The 23,611-nt window shown below is 36.4% G+C and overlaps 2 long non-coding RNA genes across 2 annotated transcripts; one reads left to right on the top strand and one right to left on the bottom strand.

Annotated features, from left to right (window-relative positions):
• Positions 1-1,465: 1,465 nt before the first annotated feature.
• LOC148107709 (uncharacterized) lies at positions 1,466-7,196 on the bottom strand. Its single transcript, XR_015721724.1, has 5 exons — positions 7,096-7,196; positions 4,551-4,639; positions 3,394-3,569; positions 2,867-3,012; positions 1,466-1,975 (listed from the first exon to the last, which is right to left on the bottom strand). It is a non-coding gene; the product is annotated as an uncharacterized LOC148107709 (long non-coding RNA).
• A 177-nt stretch (positions 7,197-7,373) lies between these two features.
• LOC148107708 (uncharacterized) lies at positions 7,374-21,447 on the top strand. The gene is made up of 3 exons (XR_015721731.1): positions 7,374-7,418; positions 20,983-21,124; positions 21,360-21,447. It is a non-coding gene; the product is annotated as an uncharacterized LOC148107708 (long non-coding RNA).
• The last annotated feature ends 2,164 nt before the right edge of the window (positions 21,448-23,611 follow it).

The following is a 23,611-nucleotide window of genomic DNA, read 5'->3' as shown; positions in this document are numbered from 1 at the left end:
GTGCCCATTGAGCTTACGACCTTCCCCCATTTACACTCCCCCCCTTCTTTCTACCTCATACACTCTGTTTCAGATGCCAGACATAGTCTTTCTCCTGTCTCATGCAAAGTAGCCTCATTGCCTTCTTTACAGCCTTAATAACAGCTGACACCCCATGTCCCACAGAGACTCAACTAATAGTTTACCAAAAAAAAAAAAAAAACTTTCCCAAGATATGTTGTTCAAGTACCAGGGCATATTGTAAAAGATTTTGAAATGGGCAAAAACATCACGGACTGTCCTATCCTGTCAAGCTTACCATATGGCCTATTTTATCTTTTGTTGTCTTTGAGCTATTTACAACTCTGCAAGTCATAGGAATCTGATAATAATGCAGATAATTCCAATGCAAAGAAATGCAAGAATTCTGTCTGATGGAATTTGTTGATTATTGTCCTATAGATATTGACGTAATTGTGGATATAATCATCAATTCACTCTCACAATTTCTGTCTGCCTATATAATTGTGCTCTTTGGGTTCCCCTCTAAAGCAGCTATGACATCTTAGTATTTCCCTCATTAATTAATGATTTAATAAAACATTTGGGCCAGGTTTTAAAAATATTTTTATGAATGTCCTGATGTTAGCTTCCTAAAAATCTGCTCAATAATTAGCTTCCCATGAAATACTTTATATATACTCATCTATAAGGAGTCTTCAAATATTTTTAAGTTCTAGGAAAATATCTGGAAAGGCCCAAAACCAAGTTCAAGAATTTTCAAAGAATTTTTTTCTTAAACCACTTTCAAAAATAATCTTAACTGCCTTCAGTAGTCCGTAGCATATAAGCATAATAGATTCTTAAATATGCCTTCTATAGTCCATAGAATATAAACATAATAGGTTCTTAAATTCTCACTGGAAATGACACAAGGTAAGTAACATATCACTTAATTTTTGGTAGCATCATCTAACGTATTTGCTCTTGGGTACAATCATTTTATGCTCCCTATTAACTTGGAATTCGAATAGCACATAGGCCTTCAGATTTTATGTCCCGAATTTACTATGTTTGAAAAGATGTTTATGCAATGAGTCTTAATTATGGAAGATTTTATGGTTTTCTTTGAGAAGCTGGACTGACATAACGTTAAACTTGTGACGGTTTTTCTGCACAGGGTTGCAAAACAGGTACACGTACACACACAAAGCCACTCTATTATAAGTGATTAAGATGCACGTTAATCAATTCATCCAACTAATTACCTGCCAAAGGTTTCAGGTGAGCTTTTATGGCTTTTATAAATGTTAATTATCTGTAACTAAATGTATATATGTTTGAAAGAGAAATAAAAGAACGGTGTTGGATTTCTCTCTGACAGTTGTATTTCACAGAATGTATTATTTCAGTTGACTTTTTCCATCAAATGTCATGATAACCTTTCCATTTTTTCACAATAAGAAGATAATTATGTGTTAACCTGGTGTCAAAGGTAAAAAAAAACTACGAACCCCTAGAGGAAACCTTGAAATAAGATGGATAGGGGAACTGGAAATAAATGTTCTTATCTGTTTGAGGTTTAGCACTTTGTAAATCTCTATAAATTTACTGTGAAAGACTTGAAATCAGGTAAAAAAAAAAAGCTTTATTCATTCATTCATTCGATCACTCAAGATTCATCAAGTAATTATTATGTGCCATGGGCTGCACTTGGAGTTGTGGATAAACAGATAAATAGAACAGTTTATTTAGTGCTGACAGAGCTCTAAGTGGATGAATAAATATAAACAGCTAGCTAGTAAGCGGTTTAAATCCTGTGTTTGCATATTACAAACTGCCAGGCCCTGGGTTCTTTACATAATTTAACACTCAGTTCTTAATCTATAAAAGGATGCTCTTTCTCTCAACTTCTTAAGACTTTTCTGAGGTTTCACTGTTGAGCAAGTGCGTGACACAGCGGTGCCTAGCATGTCCCATCTTTCCCAATGAGATCCTGCAATTGAGCAAACAGAATACTGTCAGGGAGTAAGTAAGATGAGATTTAGTAGCAAGTACAGTCATTGGTGTCCCTATCGCGGTCATGACACTTGATACAGTGTTTCAGCAACAAGGAGGCATTTTCTAAGCAATGAGATAGTAGGTGCTAAGACTGAAGTGTGAGATTTCAACATTTCAGGTCAGTCTGGTTAGACTTTAAAAATAAAGCAACAAACAAACAAAAAACAAACCCAAAAACCTGTATTCTAAATTTGGGGTGATTAAAAAATTAAAATTCTGGAAAGTTAAAATCTAGTATTGAATGTGTTAAACTTAGAGTAAATTATGACTATAATTTCCAGAACTAACATGTATTTCCTAATACGCACCTTCCCCCCTCCCCAGCCCAAAATGTCAATATAGTGAAATAAACATTGATTTTTGTATGGTTATATCTACATACATTTTTAAACCAAAGAACAGTAACGATTTCTGAATTTAGAAGAGACATTTGAGGTTTTTTTTATAAGAAAGAAACTGGTGAGCTCTAGTAAACCAATCATTACTAGAAAGTTTACTTGAGAAAATGTTCTTTAACATTCTTTAAATGCTTAATAGGCTCCCATTGAATAGATGGAACAATTTCTCCATAATTTCTAGATTGCATGCTATTCCCATAGAGTTCATGGTTGTAAATTCTGAAGGAAGCAGTGGGGGTGGAGGGACAGTTGGGATAGTGTCAGGAAGCGATGGGAAGGGGATACCAGGGAAGGCAAGAACTCTACAGGTGACAATAATCTCTACATGCATGAGCCCGTGCAAACATCAGAAATACTTTAGCACCGCTTTCCTTTTAAAGCATATCTTAATATAAGCATAGGCTGAGGTAATATTCTTCATAACTTACAGAGAAAAAGCCCAGCATTTTAGACTTCTATTGTGGTCTCAGATGACAAATGTCAATTTCTCCTTAAGTCTGAAGAATCAACTTTTAGTTGCCTTTCTGATAGAAAAAAGAAACGCTTAGATAATACTTCATCCCCCGAAGATCATCTAAAAATGAATGATGAAAATTTTATACTTTATAAAGTATTTTTACATGCCAAAATATTTAGATAGCCCCACTGTCCCTATCAAGACCCCTTATATGAATGGAGGCTTTAGAATGGTAATTAACCAAGCCCTTATCTTCACTCGGATTGGTGCAAATTAGTAAAGAGAGGAAACACATTGATGGAGAGTACAACACCAGCTAAGGCCACACTGGGAAACTTTGTTTAACTCACGCAATTTTCAGCTTGGTGCTTTCTTTTCTTCTTCTTTTTTTTTTTTTTTTAATTTTTTATTATGTTATGTTAGTCACCATACAGTACATCCATAGTTTTTGATGTAGCGTCAACTTGGTGCTTTCTAAGTACAGTAGCCCCCACTTACCTGTGGTTTCACTTTCTTCATGGGCCATCTGGAAGCAGATGTTCCTCCTTCTGACAATACATCAGAAAGACAATAGTAGCCTAACACTATATCACAATGCATATATGTCTCACTTCATCTCATCACGTAGACATTTTATCATCTCACATCATCACAAGAAGGATGAGTACGGTACACTAAGATATTTTGAGAGAGAGAGAGAGAGAGACCACATTCACATAACTTTTATTACACTATGTTGTTATAATTACTTTATTTTATTATTCTAAATTTAGATAAATAAATTTATCTAATTTATTATAATTACTCTATAATTACTCTAATTTCTTATAATGTATAATTTATCAATTAAACTTTATCATAGGTACGTATGTATAGGAAAAACAGTGTATATGGAGTTTGGTACTATCTGTGGATTTAAACATCCACTGGGATTCTTGGATGTATCCTCTGTGGGTAGGGGAGACTACTTTAGACCTGATTTTCTGGTCTTGTAGATAATTGAATGAAACATGTGTTTAGGAATCACAAATAAACCAACAGGTGATGGTTAATATTATGTGCACACTTGGCTAGGCTGTCATGCCCAGGTGTTGGGTCAAGTAATAGTCTAGATGTTGCTGTGAAAGTAATTGCAGATGTGACTAGATTTATAATCAGTAAACTTACGGTGAAGCAGAATGCCCTCTATAATGTGGGTGGAACTCATCCAGTCAATTGAAGGTCTTAAGGGCAAAAATTGAGGTTTCCGGATACAGAAGCAATTCTGCTTCAAGACTGCAAATTATAAACCTGGCCTGAGTTTCCAGGCTGCTGGCTTGCACTACAGGTTTCAGAGTCAAGACTGCAATATCAAGTCTTCTCTCAATTTCCAATCTTCAGTTCTGCCCTACAGATTTCGGACTTGCCAGCCACTACAATCATGTGGGCTAATTCCTTAAAACAAACCTCTCCATATAGACATCTATATCTATACCTCTGTATCTATATATCCTGTTGGATCTGTTCCTCTGGGAAATAGAACCATAATACACAATGCAATATACAAAACAATAGATCCATTTTCAATTTGCAGACTTTAAAATAATGCTAATCTCAACGGGCATCTTCTAGAACTGACTTCCTTAAGAAGGTGTATTGAGTAAGAGAAAGTGTACCATGCAGAGAAGCACAATTCAACACTGCTGTATCATCTGTCACTAACAGGCCACGTGACTTCCTCTCATCTCCACCTAAATGTATTCATCTGTAAAATGACAAAATTAGATTAGCTCATCTCTACAGACTCTTCCTTTTCTAACTTTACATAATCTCCATGATCCATCATTTGGGGTTACTATCTCCAGAAGGACCAAGTTCTACGAAGACCTCCTTCCAGTAACATATGGCTGGCACAGGCAGAAAACATTTTTTTTTTAAAGATTTTATTTATTTATTCAACAGAGATAGAGACAGCCAGCGAGAGAGGGAACACAAGCAGGGGGAGTGGGAGAGGAAGTAGCAGGCTCATAGCAGAGGAGCCTGACGTGGGGCTCGATCCCATAACGCCGGGATCATGCCCTGAGCCGAAGGCAGACACTTAACCGCTGTGCCACCCAGGCGCCCCAGAAAACATTTGCTAGAGAAATTTTCTAAAAGTAAAGTAAGAATGGACTGGCCAGGCATTTCACATCTATATGTATGAGGAGTGCATACATATCTGAAACAGATTTGATTGATTGATTAAAGTGATAAAAGTCATAGAAACCCCACGGGCACCTGGGTGGCTCAGTTGGTTAAGCGACTGCCTTCAGCTCAGATCATGATCCTGGAGTCCCAGGATCCAGTCCCGCATCGCATCGGGCTCCCTGCTCAGCAGAGAGTCTGCTTATCCCTCTGACCCTTCCCCCCTCAGGCTCTCTCTCTCTATCTCTCTCTCAAATAAATAAATAAAATCTTTAAAAAAAAAAAGTCATAGAAACCCTGGTATCCATCTGCCCCAGATGAAGGGTTGTGTTGTCATTTTGCTTGGGTGTTTAATGTATCAGCTCTAACTTCCTCACTGACCCTGTTGCTGTCAGGGGCATAAGGATTTATGGCTCTGCATTCCTGGTCTGGACTCCTATTAAGCAAGCTCTGGCCTTTCGGATCATTTGTACCTCTGGGTCTGCAAAAACTTCGTTCAGGAATCTGGGATTTCTTTCAAAACGCGGTTTTAAGAACTATGATAAAAGTTTGTTATGCCCAACACTGGGGTTATCAATACCACCTTTGGGGTTAGAGGATGAGTCTCATTTGATCCAGTGACCCTGAGATTTAGACATTTAGGAACAGATGCATGGTCACTAACACTAAGTTTACCTTCTAGACCCTAATAAAAAAACGTTACCTTGGTTATTCCTCACGACGGTGCAGCTATAATATTAGTAATAATAATAATAAAGGAAAAGTGGGAGATAAAGTATATGATTACCATCAAGGTCAATGAAATTTAGACAGAAGGATGGAAATTGGGTACTAGCGTAGAATACATTCTCTTGTGCGGCCTGGTTCCTGGGGAAGTTACAAAATCTGATGTGGTGGATGAGGGAAGCCGTAAACATGCTTCTTTTTCATGTGGAGTCATATTTTTAGAGTGAATCCAATGAGACTTTATTTAGGTCCTGACTAAATTGGCCATGTCTTTGTGTGTTATACTATGCACTGTTTGATTAGTGCTAATAGATCCGTGGTGCAAAGTATGGTCCCTGGCCCAGCAGCGTCAACATCACCTAGGAACTTGTTAGAAATATAAATTCTTGGGTACTCCCCGAAGAATACTGAATGAGAAATGGTGGGAATGAAGAGCAGTATTCCTTGTCTTCACAGGCTCTCCAGGAGATTCTGATCATGCGAGTTTGAGAATCAGTACTGTGGGCTGATACTCTGGTTCACACCTAAATCTATTTGCCCAACAAAAATTCGATTACACGTCTACGGAAAAACACACTTGACTCTTCTCTATATGCCTCTAAAAATAGAACCTAATAAAACAGAACAAAGCCAACAAACAAACAAACACAAATAAGTAAGGAGAGGGATCCCAACAGGTGAATTTAGAAAGCAGTTGTTCTTTTACTTCTGTTAGTTGGAAATTGTGTTTATAGTAAGGGGTCCACAGCAAAACTGAGGCTCTTTCTCCTATGATCTTAGACTATGATTTAAGTTGTTTGCTATTTATTCATCTCTACTTCCACAGGCAGCTAGAACGAAATCAAAGCACTGCAGACATCTTAGACACTGCAGACCTAATATATGTGATTCCAATGTTCTTCTTTCCTCTTTCTCTTTATATATCTTCATTACCAACCCACTAGTTCAAAAGCTTAGCTGTAGGGGTTGAGGAGAAGGCATTTATTAAATCCAAATTCAAACAAATGTTAGGTAGTTAGAATCAGTTTTGGGGAAAAAAATAGAGATAAAAGGCCATTTGGCATATTGATTAAAATTAACCAGAATTAATGGAACGTCTAGAGGAAGAAATAATACAAACACATAATGCTAATCTCCCAAATCCAAATTACATAACAATTTGACTCCATTTATCATTGATTTGCTATTTTAGGTACAGCAGACAATTTTGGTGTGATCAGAACTATTACCACATACCAAAGATAATGTTTCAAGCCTTTGATTCAAAATCTTTAATGTTTTCAAACAATACATAATTAAAAGTCCACCTACCTTCAATTCTAGAATTCATTTCATAATGCAAACTTAATTGGCTATTATTAGCAGAACCAGATTAAGTAGCTTGTTGTGGCCATGATGAGTTTATCTATTATGCTCATAATTAGGACTCCCACAGCCAACAAACCCAGAGGAGCTCAAAGCTCACAGCCAATCCCTGTCGCCAGCAGCCACTCACACATTCTTAAATCATCAGGCTGCTATTCCTGCCACCACCAAAAGTCACCACCCCTTACTTTTCTTTTTCTATTTCTAATCTACTATGTGGACTGATTTGCTTTCTGGGAACCTCAACGAACTAAAGGCTTAATGCATGGGTATGTTTGCTTTTCTCAGGAGAATGCCGATTGCTAGGAGAATTTGGCGCTAGGGAACTAGGGCTGGGGACAGGAATTACTGCAGAATTATCCCCAGACACTGAGAAGCAAAGCAGTCTTCTGATATGTTGGTCTTTGAGGATATATATTCCACTTTACTCTTATTATTATTGTTACTGTTGTTCTTATTGAAATTTTAAGAAACTTTCTTGTATCTCCATATATGTTACAACTTCCGTCTTTCTTTCTCACCCTCTTCTGGGAACACATAAAACTTACTTTTCTAGTTCTGCATTCCAGTGAGAAGCTGGGATAGATGTCTGTTTAAAGTAATGTATTTTTAGGAGTCGTTCATATATACTAGCTAGAAAAGCTGCCAGGATCAATTTGAATGGTGTTCAGACACAAAGACTGCCGGGAGCAGCTGCATTAAGGCTTACCCTACAAATGCTGCACATAGTGACAGTGGGTTTTTTGTTTGTTTTTTGATTCCCCCCCCCCACCAGCAACTAGGGAGCTTTAAAACATTCTGGGGCACCTGGGTGGCTCAGTTGTTAAATGTCTGCCTTCGGCTCAGGTCATGATTCCAGGGTCCTGGGATCAAGCCCCGCATTGAGCCCCACATTGAGCCCCGCATCGGGCTCCCTGCTCAGGAGCGAGCCTGCTTCTCCCTCTGCCTGCTACTCCCCAGGTTATGCTTTCTCTCTCTCAAATAAATAAATAAAACCTTTATAAATAAATAAATAAATAAATAAATAAATAAATAAATAAATAAATAAACAAACATCCTGATACTCAGGCTGTAACCCAGGTTGTTCAGTCGTGGTCTCCAGCAAGGGACTCAGGCATCAATATTTTTTAAAGCTTTCCAGGAGTTCCCAAAGGCAGCCGAGGTGAGAATCACTATAGAGGGAGCTCACATTAGTTCTTTAAAGACAAAGCTGCTTGCATGTGTTTACCTTTTACAACTTATATTTTTCCAAAGGGCAATTTCTTAAATCATGATTTTAAAAAAATATAATTATTTTTATGTACTTATTGGGATTGGGGCTAATCAATCGAAAAATGGAAAGAGGTATGTCAGCTTAATTCAGGGTCCCCTGTAGATTTTGTCACTCTTGTCCCATTTTATAGGGGTTCAGAATGTTTTTTCCACCTAGGACTGTATCTTGTACAAGTTCTGCCACTTATTATCTGTTATGACTTTAGGCAAAATCCTAATCAATAAGATGAGGATAATATTACCACCTGTTTCACAGGGTTGGGGGGTTTAAGGAGATAACTCTTATTAAGGAATTAGCACAGAAAAGCTGGCATAAAAAGGGAACTCAGTTAATATTAGCTATTATTATCAGTATGACCCAAAGCTGGGCATTTGTAAGACAAATACAAATATGACCCTAGCTACTGAATTACCACCATTTTCAATGTAACTTGTTGGAAAAATGCATTAGAACATTGTATCATTAGATAGAATATAAAGTAAGTTTCTCTTTGTCACATAACAAGGGCTCTGGAAACATAGTCAGTTACCTTTTGTTCCAAATACTGATAATTCAATTACATGTTTTTGGGTGGATTCCCTCCTTAAATAATCTTGCAAAGAATAGATCTGGTGTTTTGTGTGTGTGTGTGTGTGTGTGTGTGTGTGTGTGTGTGTGTAGCTATAAATTCTTTTTTTTAATTTAATTTAATTTAATTTTTCTTTGGTAAAGTTTGATGAATCATTAGTTGTGTATAACACCTAGTGCACCATGCAGTACGTGCCCTCCTTACTACCCATCACCAGAGATCTGGTGTTTTCTAAACAGAATTCGTGTGAGGGACAAGATGGAGACTTGTCACTTGCCTTTGATTTATCTCATCTTAATAGGATTTGAGGAAGGAAGGCTGATATCTCTACATATACCCTTTAAAAAGTAAAGTAAAACAGCACAACAGTGCTTCGTCTAAGGCAAGTCTAAAAATTTCTCATCCTAGATTTAATTATTCATCAGAGTACTTCTCTTTTGTAAACATGAAATAAAAATGCTCCAGTGTTATCACATTAAATATGATAATCCAGGAGGAAAAAAAAATAAAGGGTAAAATTATTTTTTAAAAAACATGAAAAAGGAGCTCATCAGGAAGCATTTGAGCAGCTAATGAAGCTGCAATGTGGAAAGGGTTGGTCCAGAGTAAAAATGTGTATACATTGTATTTTTATTTTCACCAGAGTCAGATGCCCATCCCCCTGAGCCACCCAGGCACCCCTTGCCTCAGTTTCTTTATCAGTTATAAGGGACACTAAAAATACCTAAATCATGAGGGGTTTTTCAGAATTAAGTACTACTGGGGCGCCTGGGTGGCATAGTCGTTAAGCGTCTGCCTTTGGCTCAGGGCGTGATCCCGGCATTCTGGAATCGAGCCCCACATCAGGCTCCTCCGCTATCAGCCTGCTTCTTCCTCTCCCACTCCCCCTGCTTGTGTTCCCTCTCTCTCTGGCTGTTTCTCTCTGTCAAATAAATAAATAAAATCTTTAAAAAAAAAAAGAATTAAGTACTACTAGTTCATAGGAAGCATAAAGTTTGGCACAAGTTCATTTCAGAAAATATTAGGTGCTCTCTCAACTAGTAACATTAATTTCTGAAACATACCCTGAGAGAGTAGTTAGGGTATAGTTCTCAGCATCAGGAAGCCCAAGTCCTGATATTAGGACTATTTCTAAGCCACAGAATTGGAGGTCTATGAACAAAAGAGCATGTTAATTGTGGTCAATAGTTGAAAGTCTCCATGAAGAGCATAATATGTAGTAAGTAATAAGCTTAAGAGAGTATTGTCTAAGGATCCCTTCTAGTGTATTCTACCTTCTCTAGTCAGCTCACCCTTGTCTCTAATTTTCCAGAAAGAATTACCCTACCAGATATACACCTATGGCATTGTTTGGAAGGTTTCTTTGATGCAATAGTTCACATAACTAAAAATTGGTTTTAAAAAAATGGAGGAATCTACATCAAGGAAAGAGCACCCCAGAGTTATTTTGTAATTATTACACAGTGTCATAGCCATACTTCTACATAAAACCCGGGTATGTAAAACTATTCTGACAATAATTCCAAATTTTATTTCTCATGAAATAATAGACTTTTAAAATCTGCTGGTTTGAGTCTAGTTTTCTCCTCTGTTCAATCTCTGATACCCTTTTCTTTTTCCTACTCTGTCTCCCACACTACTGTTCTGGAATGTCACGTCTTTGTGTCAGAGCCCTGATTACTTTTCTTCAGAAAAAAAAAAATGTTTTAAGCCTTTGCTTACATACTTAATTAAAAGTTCCCTTAAGTACCTTGTTTTTATCAATAGTATTGTTAGGAAGAGATTGCTTCTCTCTTGCTAACTCTGGAAACTCAGCATTATTTACTCTTCAGGCCAGAATTTTTCTTATTTTCTTCCCTACATTCTTTTTCTTTCTTTCTTTCTTTCTTTCTTTCTTTCTTTCTTTCTTTCTTTCTTTCTTTCTTTCTTTCTTTCTTTCTCTTTCTTTCCTGCCCTCCCTCCCTTCTTCCCTTCCCTTTTGTGACTAAGTGCTCAGTCCAAAAGCCCTATCTTTCATATGCTCTGGGGTACACTGGAGGATATGCATTTTGTGATATGCATTTTATCTTTAATCTGAACACTCTATATTCTTTGATTGTGACTTTCATCTCCTGACCCCTTTTTCTTAGCCAAGACATAATAAATAATTTTCGTGTGCGTGTGTGTAGAGGAGAAGATTTTTGGTGTCTGGGAATAAACTTCATTTTTGTTGAAAGTCATGGGTTTCAGCATTGCTGGAGTCTTAACTCCTAAAATATTTAGTGCTCATTGTCATATGGGCAACAGGGTCTGACCAAGCTGTCTCCTTTCCTTAAAAGTCTCTCCTTTTTCTCTGGTCAACCATTGAAACATTAGGTAAAAGAGAAACAAGCAGTGTTTTTCCTCTCTCTCAGACAAGTGTATCATTCTAAAATTACTTAGTAACATATAGTGTTTAATAATTACAGTGTTAATAATAATGGGTTAATAACAAAGTGAGCTCTTACAAAGTATTACATCAAATTATGGATATCCATTTGCTTAACTGATCTACAAATCACTTCCATGGGATGGGGACATTTTTCCCCCTTTACAGACTTACTGAGGTTAAAATATCTGTCTACCAAATGGCACAGTCAGGATTTAAACACAAGTGGTGTGGCACCAAAGCCTGAGCTCTTTACAACAATGATATGCCACCTTCCCATTTGAACATTTAATCTGTTTGTGTGCCAATAGTTCTTCTCAAAGTTCCCTTTTTCTCCAAACAATCAACTGGGAAAATAATAGTGGTTGCCTTACTTGAATAACTGGGATCAAAGCTCCTTCCTCTGTATTGCATTTTGTATTTGAAAAAGCTCAATTGCACAAGCTGTCATTTGTTACTTCATTGGTTCATTTACTCATTTATTCCCGTATTCAATAAGGATTTAGTGTGGGCTTTCTGTGGCAGTAATGCTTTGATACTCTAGCCACCTTCAAGATTTCACAGGTTATTCCTTTTTTTCCTGCTAGAGTTCGACTCTTGAACCGCTGATGGAGTAAACTGTTTCTATAAAAACGTGATAAGAAGTGTTGGGTAGCATGACTGCGGGCCTTCTCCTTGGTTTCAGCTGTGCTGAATGGCCTTCCTGGCCATCAGATCCCCTTTCCTGGGTAGTGCCATTCCTTTGCCTTATGGAGGTCATCATCTTTTTATTTTGCTCCTGGTATGTTTTCCTGTTGATTCCCTTCTCTCTCCATTGCTTTGTTTTATATGGCCACAGGTACAGTAAAGCTGATATTGTAAGTGCCAAGGGAAAGTCTTGTTTGGATCATGAGTTCTCTTTGTGTGATAGCAAAGTGATTCTTGCTATCATCATAGGGTCTTTTCTTTGCAGGGGCCTGTGTCAGGGCTAGAAGATTGGCAGTGTTATAGTCTGTACTGTGATTGTGGGTGTCATAAAGAAAATGGGCTTTTGTGCATTTGGAGACCAGACACCGGAGCAAGTTCATGGCAGCAGCACCAGCCTCCAGAGTGCCACAGAGGGAAAAGTGCACCGTGAGCATGCAAGCAGGTATTGTTTGCCAAGGCTTTTTTATTAGCAAGGCTTTCCACCTTTGTTGGTTCTGGAATCAGAGTGAGACTGCACTCTAGTGACACCACTATTTTTACAAGACAAAGAAAAAGAATTCCTCATCATGGGCAACCACCACCATTCACTGCTGTCTAGATGGAGCCAAAATGTGTTCTACCACAACCAGAAATGCATTCTCACTTTGTCCAAGGGTTGCTTCTATACCCAGAGAGAAACCCTATCTTCTTCCAGAACTTCCTGTTGTTCCCTGCAGCCTACCTGTTTGTGCGTTCTACTTATTTCCAACTGTTGCTAAAATGTCTCAGAGCAGTGCTTCTCACCTTGAGTTTTCATAAGAATCACCAGGAGAGCTTGTCAAAACCAACCTCCCACCCCCAGAGACTCTACTCTGTAAATCTGAAATGGAGTCTAAGAATTTGCATTTCAACTGATGCTGATGTTGCTGGTTCTGGAACCACATATCAACTAGCATTGTCTGAGAGTTGTTGTAGATTTTGAATTGGAAGGGATCTTGCTGATCATAGACCAGATATAGGAAGTGACTTGTCAAAGGTCACATAGATACTCTTTCTAAGTGTTGCAATGTTTTCTATTATGTGACTCAAACTTTTTAAGTAGATTTAGCGTTATTCCTCCATAATCAGCAGAGTGTATTTCTCTAAATGGCTTCATTGGCACACATAAACCATTGCCAGTATAGACAGGGTCAGGATGAAATAGACCTTTATCCAATTCACACTACTCTATGTTATTTTGGTCTTTTTAAGTTTAAAACTATCTTTACAACCAGAAAAAAGAAATGGATTGGGGGGGTATGTGCATTCTTCCCCTGCCCAACATTAGGTCTTCAATGTACAGGTGACTTACAGCATCTTGACTAGGTTTTAAATAAACCCTATTTCTCTTGACTATCTGGTATCTTTCCATCATCTTGCATAAAGCTACCTAATTATGTTTGTCTTTTGTGGAACAGGACAGGTTTCCACCAGGAAAGCTTTGTGAACCCTAGACCAGTTGAAAGTTGGCTACACTTCCCATTTGCACAAAGTAAGCACAGGAGAATAAAAAATCATGTATAGTTTTTGTCTAGTATATGGTTCTGCACTAAAACAGGGATTTTGATTGCTCCTTGGCTGGAATAAGTCCGGTGCTATCTTTTGTCATGTCTTTTCTGGCAAAGTCTCCAAGGTATGGCAGGTACTTTAAGTCTTCTGTGTCTTTCTCTTGAAACTCATAGTTTTTGTCCTGAATGATATGTTAAGTCTTCGTGACAATCTACACTTTGTTTTTCCTTTCTAAGATTAATAAATGCAAGTTTTTGACTATTAGGAAGACCACGGAAGGGGAAGCCTTCCTACTAATAAAATCATGATAATGAGAAATACCAGACAATGTCCATGCCTTCTACAGATCTACATGTCAGACTACTCCGATGGTGAATAAAGTAATCGAAGAACTTCTACTCAGCTTCAGGAAAGCGAATAGGAAAGGATGGGAAGAGAAGGAGGGGGCTAATTTCAATGTCTCTTTGATACATAAGCTAAAATATTGTTCAAACTTCAGAAAAATCTAATTAAAGGACCAATATGGATATGATGGCAGATGAAAGGGATTTTAAAGCAGGAGACACTGAAATTCTGAAAGACAAATTACTGTCAAGGAAGGATAATTCTGTCTGGCAGGTAATACTAAAACACCGTGATATGACATTATCTTAGGAAAAGCCTGTCAGCACAGATGTGGTAAGTCACAAAGCTCCTGAGGGAGAGATAACCTGCCTACCACAGGGCGTACACCAGTTCGTCTGGCAATTAGTACTACTGAATAGAGAAGGGATGGCATTATCATTTTCTGGATAAGAGCACGTGAGTGTGTCCGTACTAGGTACAGTTTGAGTTTACATTTCTTGCTACATTACGAAACTATAAACCAAGTATAAAAATCTGTAATAAATAACACAAACCCCATAATTTTATGTATTATTTAAGAACTCTAAGAGACATAAAAGAAAGGCAAAATTAAACTTATAAAATCTAAGTTCAGTGAATACACATTTAAGAGGAGATTTCAGAAGTTTGATCCTAAATTCAAATGTCTTCAGATTAAAACAAAATGTCTAATTTTTGGACCCGCAAGTCATATAGTACCCACTTGGGGGTATCAGTGCAAAGTGCCTTATTGACTCGCGACAGTCAAACACATTAATAGACATAAGGGAAGCCAAAAAAAAAAAAAAAAAAGAGAGAGAAAATGATCAAAGTGCTACCTACTCAGCTCTTGAGATGGTTGCCCAGATGAATTTTTTCAAACTTTTCACAACTGGATATTTCCAATGATTTGATTTGTTTTACAATTTCCGTGCATTGTGAAAGAATTGCTATCACATTGATAAAAACCTAAAAAAAATCCACAAAAATAAAATAAAAGGAAAATATTATAAAATAAACATCCATGAGTCTGTAGTGATGTAAATTATCGAATAAATAAATGGGAGAGAAAGAATAAATCATTCTTACAAAAGAACTCCATATGTTATATGTAATCTCCCTTCAAAGAGGTGAGCTTAATTCCCCTGCTCTTGACTGAGGGCTGACTTAATGATTTGTTTCCAAAGAATGGAGAGAAAAAAATCATAACTTTACAATGGAGAAACTTGTCATATTGATATCGTATACCCCTGAAGTGAAGGAATGAAAAGGGAAGTTTATCTCTGTGATATTCTCCCCCAAAACACAAATCCCAGTCTAATCATGAGAAAGCATAGGCTAGACTCAAGGTGAGGGGTATTCTACAAAATACCTGACCAGTGATCTGAAATGCTGAGGTCGAGAAAAACAAGAAACAATTGGAAAAAAAAAAATCGGAGGAAGGGATATTAAGGAAACTTGATGAATGCATACTACATGGTATCCTTAACTGAATCCCGGAATAGAAAATGGTCAAAATAGACATATAATGACAGTGAAACATAAAACCTTGTTGTTTTAAGTCTTAGTGGTTTGCAACTGTGGTTACTCAGCCTACGTTAGCCTAACTTGCCAGTTGTACTGGGGAAAAGAGCAATTGTTCATTAAGTGGTGTAAGAGTAACAGCCATCCTTTTTAACAAAACTAACGGGTCATTTGGGAAAAAAATATTATTGGATTCTTCCCTCAGTGCTCATACTAAAATAAATAATAGATCGAAGGTTTAATCACTTTAAAAAAAAGAAAGAAAACTCTATAGGTTTTAGAATCAAATATATGGTGATTCTATATATATATACACATACATATAGAATTCTATATACATAGATTCTATATTCTATATATAATATATATATATATATTCTACTTCATGTCTATTCCATAGGAAAACATTTTTCATAGTTTTTTGATAAATCAAATTTTTAGAGAATGATAACCCCAAGGTTATACAGACTTTTAAGTAAAGTAGGAAAGGTAGAAGACACTAATTCAATTTGGTGAACACTGATTCTAAAACTGGACAAGCTCAGTATGAAAATGGAAATTTAAAACAAAATTTCACCTAAGAATATAGCTGCCAAAAAATTATGTCATAATTTACACCCAGCAATATTTGAAAATAATTACACATTATAACAAATTAGAATTATCCCAGGAATGTAATATATGAAGATGGCTTAAAATAGGAAATCTATTTAACTCAATTATTTATATTATCCATACAAAGGATAAAAATATATGATTATAAATAGGAAAATAACTGTTAAAACGTAATTCACATTATCATAACGAAACATTCATACCAAACTAATGGAAAAGGTTTCATTGACTTAACACATGATATAAAAAAAGTTACGTATCACTTTTAATGATTTGAAAGTTAGAATTATTTCCTTTAAGGTAGAAGAAGAAAAGAATCCCTATCATAGCCATTTTGTTTTAGATTTCGTTGGATGTCCCAGTCCATGCAAAAAAGAGAGAGAGAAAGAGAGAGGGAAGGAGAAACCATAGATCGAAAAGAGAAAAAAAAATTATAATGGATATAAAGAAACAAAGTAATAGGACCTATACAAGGATTTAGTGGATAAGGAAACAAGTTCTGTCTTTCTCTCAAGTCTCCTGTCAGATACAATTACATATCACCCACTTTCTCCACAAGCATAATCAATGCCATACTTATAATTTAATAATAACCAATTAAGAGAATAAAAATAAATCACTTAAGAAAAACTGTAAAAAAAAAAATACAAGATCTTTTTGTGTTTGTATTGAAAACCTCGAAAGAAGACCAAAATAAATATTTTACATAAGTATGGAAATATGCTGTTTTGATTCAAAAAAATTAAGAAATTCAATGTAATTTTAATGAAAATAACATATTTTCATGAAAGCTTTGACAAGCTTATCTTAAAATGTGTATGACAACGAAAAGGGAAAGAAAAAAAGTAACTAACGAAATTGCAAAAAGATGAGGCTTTTCCTTCCAGCTGTCAAGACTTATTATACATGCATAAGGATTAAAAGGAGTATACATTATGTATATATACTAATTAAAAAACATTAATATCAATTAAAATACACAAATATATTAGTTGAACAAGATTGAGTAATTGGGGAAAGAAATAGAAAGCTCAGGATATTTAACAACTTGATAACATGAATTACTGAAGAAGAATGGATGTTTTAAAATAAATGATGTTGAGGAAATTGACTCTCCATGTGGGAAAAAAATAATATCCGATTACTTGCACAGTACACAAAATAAATTTTAGCTGTACTAATTACATAAATGTAGAAAGTAAAACTTGAAATGCGTTAGAAGAAAATACAGAATAATGTCTTCATAATATGGGTGCAAGGAAGAAAAATTTAGGATACAGAAATGCAAAAATAATAAGTGTGATAAATTTAAATTAAAAAATAATATAAATTTGCCATTAGGTGCTTAAATATATATCTCTACAGATTTATATCCAGAATATATAAAGAGCTACTAAAATATATGAACAAGAAAACAAGCAGCATGGAAAAAAGATATGAGTAGGCAATTCCCTGATTATAAAATCAAGTGACCAACAAAACAAGAAAAGATCCTGAACTTTACCTATAATCAAGAAGGTAAAAGAATTAAAGTGAGATAAAATTCATAAACTTCAGATTGGAAAACAGGAGATCGAGATGCTATTCCTACTTGCTGCTCTTGCCCCCACACTGTGGTCATGTCACCATGAAGTTGATGGGTAGACCTAGAATGTTGTCTTTTTTTTGTTTAAGAATGTTGAGTCTTGTTGCAGTAGCTGTCTTCACGCACTTGGGTCTCAAAACCTTGCTTTGTAATGTGAAATTATAGCAAGAAGAGGACTTCCAAACTGACTCTGTCTTTGGATTTCTTATGCAAGCATCTAATTGCTGAAACCCAATTTGCATGCTAAAACTTAAGTACAAGGGATTGTGCAAAATGTAGACTTCAGCTTTTCAATCTCTCTAATTAGGAAAATGGAAGGGAAGTTAGAAAAGTTCATCCAAAATATTTATCAGAGTGTATATTGTATGTTCTGTATTTTCCAATTTTCATTCAAAAACAGGAGAAATATTTCCTGCACAGGCAAAGGCACATCCCTACATAAACCAAGGGCAGTCGATACGGAAAAGGAGAAAAATAATCATTTTGACCTTGAGTGGCCTTGGAACCAGAGTGTACCTCAAAGAACATTGCCATTCCAATTCTCCTTCTGTAATGTTCGACTTACCATTTCTAACCCTCTTTCTTCTCCTGCAAAATGGAAATAATCTCTAAATGACATTACGGTAATGGAGAACAAGTCGGTTGTTGCCAGGCATTAGAGATGGGGAGACTGTGATTGTAAAAGAGTAACGTGAAAGAATTTCTTTCAAATATCGGAGTAGTTCTGCATCCTGATTGCAAGGCTGTTATATAACACTACACATATAATAAAAATGTATATATATGCAAAGATTGAGTGTATGGTAAAATTCAAATGAGGTAAATAATTTAGTTAATAGTATTACACCAGTGTTACCAATGTTTTGGTCATTGTACTATGGTTATATAAGATGCTATCCCTGAGGGTCTGAGTAAAGGTACTAGGGAACTCTCTGTACCCCTTTCGTAACCTAATGTTAATGTAAAATTGCTTCAGGAGGAAAAGTTAAAGAAGAATGTTGTAGGTTTTTTCAATTGCAAAGATCACTTTGCGCTAACTATACTGAAAAATGATATTTATCTTTGGATCTAGGCACTCCTCAGAGAATAAACGTGCTGACCACATTGTTATGGGCTCTAAATGTATGCCAGTCTGCCACAAGATGACAAGGAAACCATCAGAATTCTCTGCAAATCATCTTTTTGTCAGTGGTACACAATGTTATCATTCATGCTTCCAGTAAAAAAATTATAAAATAAGCACAGAATTGAAACTCTGTTATATTTTTCCTGATTTATTTTCCTCACACATTATAATCATTTAAACTAAATGGTCTAAATAACCATCTGTGGAGGTGTCCCCACTGCTACCTTCTCAGTGTAGCTTCTCATCGACCTCTTCTCTGGATACATTTAAGAGCTTTTTAATTCCTCTGTCTGCCTTCAGTCTCCTTTCCTTCTAAACCAGCTTGTTGGCTGCTCCAAGTTTTCTTTTTTCCCTTCCTTCCCTCCTCCCTTCTCCCTTCCTCCCTCCCTTCCTTCCTCCCTCCCTTCCTTCCTTCCTTCCCTCCTCCCTCCCCTCCTCCCTCCCTTCCTTCCTCCCTCCTTTCCCTCCTTCCTTCCTTTCTTCCATCTTCCCTGCCTCTGTTCCTCCCATCCTTTCTTTCTTCCCTCCTATGTATTACAAACCCAATATAAATATATGTATCCTACACATATGTAAACATTACAGTTATAGACACCATACATATAGTACACATATGTATAGTATACATTCATATGTACATATATGTTACATACTTGTGCACATAGGCTTTTTTTCAACATTCTCTCCTTGTTCAAAAATGTGGACGAATTCTTCACTACCAAGAATTATAGACTGATTACTAAGTCTGGCTTTCAAGATCCTACAAAACAGAAAACCCAGCTGTTCAAGTTCACCCTTCACTTCTCTGAACTAGCTGTTCCTTCACGTACCTTGCTCCTTCCGCCCCTTTGCCACTGCGCTCACACGTCCTTGAAACACCACTGAACCTGCTCACTCTTGTGCCAGTCAAACTGGATTTATCCTTTCAAGTCCCTCTTGAGGCCCCACTGGTATCTTAAGATTGTCCTTCACAGCTGAATTTGTAAAAACTCCTCTTTCTCTCATGGTTTGCTGCACTTGTGATATGCACTGCACAATATAATATTTCATTTTTTTCTCAGTTATTTATTACTATAGCCTTTGTGATGTCTCCTTACAAAGATGGTAAGGTCTTAGTGACAGGGAATAGGTTTACACCTCTTTCAAGGTTTCGTTGTACCTGACACAATAGCTCTAAATATATATATTATTTTCAAATTCTATGTCAGTTCTCCATTGAAATAGAGGCATCTATAATTGCTGAGGTCCTCTTAGGCTCCTGAGTTATGATAATACCAGTTTCTATCCAATTAACATTTCCCCAAACACTCGATGAATAGCAGACTCGAGAAGGTTGTATTTTAGCACAGGTTTTCAGTCACTGACAGGACAATAAACCATATTTACCTCCCACTAAGATATGATACTTTAGAAATCTCCTAGGCAAATAAGTACCCAATTCCAAGAACAAATATCTCTAGTACAAACAATTCAAGCTTCTATTGATTTAAATCTGAGTTTACGTAACCACTCAAGGGTGGCCTGTGTGGGGAACAAGACCCGCCTGAACTAAGCTAATCCATCATAACACTGACTAAAGCTCTTAATCATGTTCTACAGAAACAGGAAAGAAGTTTCAGAAAGATTTTAGGCAAAGGTGTCTTCATATTTTATTTGAAATTATTTTGTTTCACTTTTCCCAGAGAGAACATAATTCTCTAGCATTTATCTTCATGCTGTAGATGGTTAAACAACAACAACAAAAAGAATCAAAGTAGGGCTTTGGAGCTTTGCAGGTTGCTAAGATCTATTATTTAGAATTTGATGTTCAAGTGCTCCCAAATCCAGTGTCAGACCTTGGAAATTGTCCGAGGTGGAATTATCCACATTCGACATAGTTTTCCTTTTATTCTCTATGGTCCACTGAGTTCACTTTACAATTAATTGAGATTTGGAACGTGCGTCCATTCTGTGGCTGTCGAGGCTAATCCGGATATGAGTCCCAGAGAGTCTCAGGTCATCATTGTGTTTCTTGGATATTGGATTTTTGGTTACCAGATGTTTCAGGAGAATTAAGGGATTCTTTGCTTTGAATTTGTTTCGAATTCAGTAAGTGAATTTAGTTTAATCATAGAATTATCAAGCCTAAAAGTGAAATTGGACTTATTTTTATTCCCAGGAAAATCTACTATTTCATCACCATTTGTTATTTAGCGGAGTACCAATTTCTCTGGTGAAGTCTTTCAACAAAGTGCCTTGGGGGATAGAGGAACAGATCAACACAAAAGGAAAAGAAAACAAATGTGTATCAAATAACCAAGGTAAAAAGTTTCAGGGCAACATTAGCCAAGATACTATGTGTTTTTGTTTTGTTTTGTTTTTTTCCTCATGTAGATGGCAGCTGTTCTTTCAAAACAATTTTTTCTCAATAGTACAAGCATCAGGATTCATTATTATCAGCACACAAGTGCACAAATCAGATCAAGCCATGTGTATTGGACCTAAGGCTTTGGACCAATTAGAATACGACTGGACCATTTGTTTTCTACCCCACAGTCTGATGCAAGTTGTAAAGAAATGAGAACATTTAGAAATATGGCTTCTGTGGATGGTCTTCTTTTCCTTCACCACAGCTCTGGCACGGAGAGACAAAAATAATGGTAAGGAAGTAGAAAAATGCTATAACTCAGAGGTGGAGGTGGCAATATTTCTATTCAAGTTACCTGATTTTTCTGCTGTTTTCTCTCACCCACCCAAGTGCACTAACCGATCCTTCTGTGAAGGATTTCCTGGTCCAGCAGGGAACACTTGACCTGCACTCAGACATTAGCCTCCTGTACTGTCTTTGGCATGTAGTCATTTATTATCAGTTACCTCTGCATAAGTTGTTCGATATCTTGAACTGCACTTCCATCATCTGGATTGGGATAATAATATTACCTTGACCCACCTCAAATGTGCATTGAAGTCTTTGTACCCAGTTGTTATAGTTAGCATATTATAATGGGTCAAAATAATATGTCGGAATTTATCTCTTACACTTTAAGTTCTGTGAGGACAAATATCATAACTTACTCTTAAAAGAAAATCTATAGTGCCTAACCTAGCACGAAGCTTGAGACACAGTGATCACTTAATATAGTTCAAATCCATTTGGCCAATTATAAATATTGAATTATTCAACTAATACTGAACTATTAATAAAATAGATAATGTGTGTGAAAATGATTTTTGCACAGCAAGAGTAGATTATCTCTCTTGTCATCTTTCATTAGGTCTTTGTTAGAAATCAGGTGTTTATTGTAACATTCTATCAAGTCAATATATTTGAGGGAGTGAAATTATTTTATTTTAAGAACACGAAGATTTATAATATAAATCATAATGTCAGCAAATGTAGAGATGAAACAATGCTTAACCTAACTATGCAGCATTTAAAGATATTTTGGAGATTTCACAATTTTAGATCTGATTGACACAGAATTTTCACATGGCATTTGCTCAGTTGATGTCTACTGAGTGAAGGGCGCCTGGGTGGCTCAGTCATTAAGCGTCTGCCTTCGGCTCAGGGCATGATCCCGGAGTTCTGGGATCGAGCCCCATGTCAGGCTCTTCTGCTGGGAGCCTGCTTCTTCCTCTCCCACTCCCCTTGCTTGTATTCCCTCTCTCGCTGGCTGTCTCTCTCTGTCAAATAAATAAATACATTTTTTTTTAAAATGTCTACTGAGTGAATAAGTGAATTAAGAAATTAAAGAATATCCCACCTTAATCCATCGAGGAATATCCATTCTCAATTCATGATCTCTTTACCTCAATGATAAAAAAAAAAAAAAGGTGTCTCTTTTTCTTTTCTTTTTGGTTTTTTTTTTTTTAATCTTTTTGCTTTTGTTTTTCTTTTTAATTGCCTCTTATTTTGGCACACAATTTAATTTTTTCCTTCTTTATTTGCTTTCTGAGTCAGGAGTCTCTTTTTGTCTCTTTTACTTATTGTTATCCTGGATTTGAGTAGAGTAAGCTCCCACCCATATTCCAATTTATAAAATCTAACTACAGTTTTCATATGTATAAAGGTGATGCCAGGCTTACTCCCTACTGTCAAACCCAATTTCTTCCATCTCTTGAATTTGGGGTCATGACCTTATCCCTACTTCCCAGTCTAAGAATCTCCCACCCATTTTCTGAATACCCCAAGGATTCTATTCACTGTTTAGCATTTCCCCATTTCACTTACTCTTAATTAGGCACATCTTAGAATTTATGAGACACTGAACAATACAGATTCCCAATAGCCTCTTAAGAACTCAAATATATTTGATTATTATAATTAAAATAAAATATATGCATGCAAATTATATTAATTTTGCAGATCGCTTATAAAGATCAGAACCTTTCAAAAGTCCAGTCTAAGGGAGTTTTCATAACAAGAGCTGTTTCTGTTATGCAGACAGGGAGGACTCTAGGCAAGGAGGTTTCTTATTGTTGCCTGTCATTGTAGTCCCCCTAACTCTATTCTCCCAGACAGCTTCATCATAAACCCTTCAATTATCCTAAATTGTCTTTGAATGCTTCAGATACCCAGGGCAAGAAATGTTCCATTTCTTTCCAGCACTGTCACCATTATCTCTTTCCTCATCCGTGCCTGCTTCCAGCTTATCCATTTTTAAATCTTTTTTCCATTTGCTTGGTTCTTACTGGGGACCAGAACAATTCCTTTAGTAGAAAGATGTGTCACAAAACTTGATTAAATATCCTTGTAGTTTTAGGTCTAAAGCATATTCTACAATTACAATGAGATATGCTCTCTATGG

The sequence above is a fragment of the Ursus americanus genome, chromosome 26 (genome assembly GCF_024610735.1).
Source record: "Ursus americanus isolate L20-20 chromosome 26, mUrsAme1.1.p, whole genome shotgun sequence".
Taxonomy (NCBI): domain Eukaryota; kingdom Metazoa; phylum Chordata; class Mammalia; order Carnivora; family Ursidae; genus Ursus; species Ursus americanus.
The sequence above is the reverse complement of the archived record's forward strand: the minus strand, read 5'-3'. Positions and strand labels throughout refer to the sequence as shown.